Raw genomic sequence first — 5,656 nt, forward strand, 5'->3', positions numbered from 1 at the left:
AATTGAAATGTGCCCCCTTTGGCCAAAATTAATGTAAAAAAAATAATAATAAAATAAAGAGACATACTGTAATAACGAAGTAAATAATGGGGATTAAAAAACCTATTACGAACAATAAATAAATAAAAAATAATAATTAACTAAAAACTGACCTTTTTTGTATTTGCATAGTATGCACACATTATTAATGTTGTAAATAAAAATCTTTATATATCTATAAAGGGTGGTCCTAAAGAGGTAGGCTTTTTTTGGAAGGTCCCAAGAAGGTAACATCTACAAGAATGCGTGTGTGTGTGCGTGTGCGTGTGTGTGTGTGGTTGTGTGTGTGTTTGTGTGTGTGCGTGCGTGTGTGTGTGTGTGTGTGTGTGTGTGTGTGTGTGTGTGTGTGTGTGTGTTCTGTGTGTGTGTGTGTAGCGTGGGGGTGTTTGAGAAGTTTGTCTATGTGATGGACCACAGATAGTGAGCAAGTAGAAGAGGGGCCGGAGTAGCAGAGAGGTGGGGGATGGGAAGAAGAAGGAGGAGGACCTGGTGCTCTGTTGTGAAACATGAGCTGGGGAGGTGGAAAAAAACCCTCCACGTCTGACACTTTGCTCAATGTTTTTGCAGTTGCTAGAGTTGCATGATGCGCACACGCCCCACCCCTCTTGTTGTTTTCCTCCCTTGTCGTCTTATCGAGGTGAGGCGCGCGAACCTGACAGGCCGCCTCGTGTCTTTGGCGTCCCGCCAGCCTCACACAACGGGCCGGGAGGACAAGGCGGGCTGAGAGTGGGCATAAAGTGAGCTCTTCTCTCGTTACGGCGCACCTGGGGCCCCGGCGCCACTCAGGGCGTCTCGCGTGTCCTCAGGAAACCACGCTGGCTGCGTATTTTTATCTCAGCTCCAAGAACCATTTTTTTTGTTTTTTCCCTCCCTACCGATTAGTTGTCAACAAGGACCCCTCTTGTTTATGTCCTGCCTACCGCCTGATAAATGTGTCTTTAGCCTCCACGTGTCAAGTGCAGGAGAGACATCTGCCCACTGCGTCAAGGCTTCCAGGGCGCATCGCTTAATTGGCTCCAAATGGCGGCACATGCGTAGGAAAAGTGATAGAGCTAGAAAACGGAGAGGGGTGAACAATAGCCAGCAGGAGACGGAGAAGACGAGTTCATCAGGTTCATATGAGCGCTACTCGGAGGACTTAAATCCCTCCCCTTGACCACAGGATACAAGAGTTTGTGAGTCAGAGATTTCTGTGTGTGGGTGTTTGCGTGCGAGTGTGTGTGTGTGTGTGTGTGTGTGTGTGTGTGTGTGTGTGTGTGTGTGTGTGTGTGTGTGTGTGTGTGTGTGCGTGCGAGTGTGTGTGTGTGTGCGTGTGTGTGTGTGTGTCACAGCTGTGAGGTTGCGAGTGACTGCAGCGCAACAAAGCACTGAGCAAAGCCGGCCTGCCCTCCGTAAACAAAGAGAAGTCACAGTGCTGCGTTGTGATTGGTCAATCCTCTTCACGCGGACACTCCAGGAAGGAGCCTGTGGAGCACAGAGGATTAACAGCAAGACGCTTATCAGTACTTTTAATACTGATTACAACATTAGTACTTTTAATAGTGATGACTGCATTAGCACTTTTAATAGTGATTACTACATAAGTACTTTAATATTGAGTACTACTCAAGTAATTAAACTTTTGATAGTGAGTACTGCATAAGTAGTTTTGTTAGTGGTTACTACATACTGTAAATACTTTTGAAATTGAGTACACTGAAGTAATTTTTCTTTCGATTGTGAGTACTGCATGAATAATTTCAATAGTGATTACTACATATGTACTTTCTATAGTGATTATTACTGGAGTCATTTTACTTTTTGAGTACTGCAGAAGTACTTTTTATAGTGATTACTACATAAGTACTTTTGATATTGAGTACCACTCTAGTAATTTTACTTTTGATAGTGAGTACTGCATAAGTCCTTTTAAAATCGAGTACCTTGAAGTTATTTTACTTTTGATAGTGAATACTGCATCAATACTTTCAATAGTGATTACTATATAAGTATTTTTTAGTGATTACTAGTGAAGTAATTTTACAAATCCCGTTTCCATATGAGTTGGGAAATTGTGTTAGATGTACGTAAATATAAACGGAATACAATGATTTGCAAATCTTTTTCAACCCATATTCAGTTGAATGCACTACAAAGACAAAATTGATGTTCAAACTCCATCCATCCATCCATTTCTACCGCTTATTCCCTTTGAGGGTCGTGGGTGGCGCTGGTGCCTATCTCAGCTACAATCGGGCGGAAGGCGGCATACACCCTGGACAAGTCGCCACCTCATCACAGGGCCAACACAGATAGACAGACAACATTCACACTCACATTCACACATTAGGGCCAATTTAGTGTTGGCAATCAACCTATCCCCAGGTGCATGTCTTTGGAAGTGGGAGGAAGCCGGAGTACCCAGAGAGAACCCACGCATTCACGGCGAGGACATGAAAACTCCACACAGAAAGATCCCGAGCCCGGGATTGAACCCTGACTACTCAGGACCTTCGTATTGTGAGGCAGTTGCATTAACCCCTCTTCCACTGTGAAGCCAATCTTCAAACTCATAAACTTTATTATTTTTTTGCAAATAATAATTAACTCATGGTTGCAACACGTGCCAAAGTAGTTGGGAAAGGGCATGTTCACCACTGTGTTACATCACCTTTTCTTTTAATAACACTCTATAAACATTCAGGAACTGAGGAAACTAATTGTTGAAGATTTGAAAGTTGAATTCTTTCCCATTTTTGTTTTGTGAAGAGCTTCAGCTTTCAGTCTCCGCTGTCGTATTTTACGATTCATAATGCGCCACACATTTTCGATGGGAGACAGGTCTGGACTGCAGGTGGGCCAGGAGAGTAGCCACACTCTTTTTTTACGAAGCCACGCTGTTGTAACACTTTTCTTGCGTAAATAAGCAGGGGCGTCCATGATAACGTTGCTTGGATGACAACATGTCATGATCCGCCTCCCGGATCATACATAGTTTTTGTTCTTGAGTCCATTTGTGTGTTTTCTGATTATTTTTGGACTCTTCCTGTTCTGAGTTTTGCACTTCCTGTTTTATCTTGTTTCCATGGTTTTCCGTTTGTCCCACCTGCTCTTGCTTGTTAGGCGCACCTGTCTTCTGATTATTGTTTCTGTTTTTAAGCCTGCCTCCTCCCTTTGTTCGTTCTTGGTTCGTTGTTTGATCCATGCAACAATCACCTTGGGTTATCTACTTCTTTGTATCTGTGCTAAGTTTCGCCTTAGCTTCCGTGCGATCGGCAAGCGCTTCTTGGACTCTTTGAACTCGATGCTTGTTAGCGTTAGCTTCCCGTGCGAAGGCACGCACTTACTTTTGTCAGTTTTTGTACCAGTGTTTTTACTTTTTGTACATTAAACCAAGCTCCTACCTGCAATCCCTGCTTGTCCTGGTCCTCGTGCATCTGGGGGTGACTCAACACGCACACGATGCGTTTCCAGCGTGACACAACATATGTTGCTCCAAAACCTGTATGTACCTTTCAGCATTAATGGTGCCTTCACAGATGTGTAAGTTACCCATGCCTTGGGCAATAATAATCCCCCATACCATCACAGATGCTGGCTTTTGAACTTTGCGCTTAAAACAATCCGAATGGTTATTTTCCTCTTTGTTCTGAAGGACACCACGTCCTTGGTTTCCAAACATAATTTGAAATGTGGACTCGTCAGACCACAGCACACCTTTTCACTTTGCATCAGTCCATCTTAGGTGAGCTCGGGCCCAGCCAAGCTGGCAAAGTTTCAGGATATTGTTGATAAATGGGTTTGGCTTTGCGTAGTAGAGTTTTAACTTGCACTTACAGATGTAGCGACCAACTGTAGTTACTGACAGTGATTATATGAAGTGTTCCTGAGCCCATGTGGTGATATCCTTTATACACTGATGTCGGTTTTTGATGCAGTACCGCCTGAGGGATCAAAAGTCCGTAATATCATCGCCTACGTGCAGGAATTTCTCCAGATTCTCTGAACTTTTTGATGATTTTACAGACCGTAGATGGTAAAATCCCTAAATTCCTTGCAATAATTCGTTCAGAAATGTTGTTCTAAAACTGTTCGACAATTTTCTTACAAAGTGGTGACCCTTTCCCCATCCTTGTTTGTGAATTACTTAACATTTCATGGAAGCTGTTTTTACACAAAACCATGGCACCCACCTGTTCCCAATTAGCCTGCACACCTGTGGGATGTTCCATATAAGTGCTTGATGAGCATTCCTCAACTTTATCAGTATTTATTGCCACCTTTCCCAACTTCTTTGTCACATGTTGCTCGCATCAAATTCTAAAGTTAATGATTATTTGCAAAAAAAATGTTTATCAGTTTGAACACCAAATATGTTCTCTTTGTAGCATATTCAACTGAATATGGGTTGAAAATGATTTGCAAATCATTGTATTCCGTTTATATTTACATCTAACACAATTTCCCAACTCATATGGAAACGGGGTTTGTACTTTTGAGTACTGCATAAGTACTTTTAGTCGTGATTACTACATTACTACTATTAATATTGAGTACCACTGAAGTAATTTTACTTTTGATAGTAAGTATTGCATAAGTACATGTAAAAGGTATTACTACATAAGTATTTTTATTGTTGAGTACCACTGAAGTCATTTTACTTTTGATAGTAAATAATGCATAAGTACTTTTAATGGTAATTGTTTCATAAATACTTTTAATAGTGATTACTACATAAGTAATTTTATTATTGAGTACTGCAGAATTACTTTAATATGATTACTACATAAGTACTTTTAATATTGAGTACGACTTAAGTAATTTCACTTTTGATATTGAGTACTGCATAAGTACTTTTAATATTGATTACTACATAAGTACTTTTAATATTGAGTACAACTGAAGTAATTTTACTTTTGATCGTGAGTACTGCATAAATAATTTCAATAGTAATTCATTACTACATACGTACTTTCTATAGTGATTACTACTGAAGTCATTTTACTTTTTGATTACTGCAAAAGTACTTTTAATAATGGTTACTACATAAGCACTTGTAATATTGAGTACTGATGAAGTAAATTTACTTGAGATGGTGAGTACTGCATAAGTAATTTCAATAGTGATTACTACATAAGTACTTTTAATAGTAATTACCACATTAGTACTTTTGATATTGAGGACTACTCTAGTAATTTTACTTTTAAATAATGATTACTACATAAGTACTTTTAATATTGAGTACTGATGAAGTAATTTTACTTTTAATAGTGAGTACTGCATAAGTAATTTTAATAGCAATTACTACATAAGTACTTTTGATATTGAGGACCACTCTAGTAATTTTACTTTTGATAGTGATTACTACATAAGTACTTTTTATAGTGATTACTACTGAAGTAATTTTACTTTTTGAGTACTGCATTAGGCAACACTAAATTGTCCCTAGTGTGTGAATGTGAGTGTGAATGTTGTCTATCTGTATTGGCCCTGCGATGAGGTGGCGACTTGTCTAGGGTGTACGCCATCTTCCGCCCGAATGCAGCTTAGATAGGCTCCAGCGACCCCCCGCGACACGAAAAGGGACAAGCGGTAGAAAATCAATGGATGGATGCAGTACTGCATAAGATCTTTTAGT

The sequence above is a fragment of the Nerophis ophidion genome, linkage group LG03 (genome assembly GCF_033978795.1).
Source record: "Nerophis ophidion isolate RoL-2023_Sa linkage group LG03, RoL_Noph_v1.0, whole genome shotgun sequence".
Classification (NCBI taxonomy): domain Eukaryota; kingdom Metazoa; phylum Chordata; class Actinopteri; order Syngnathiformes; family Syngnathidae; genus Nerophis; species Nerophis ophidion.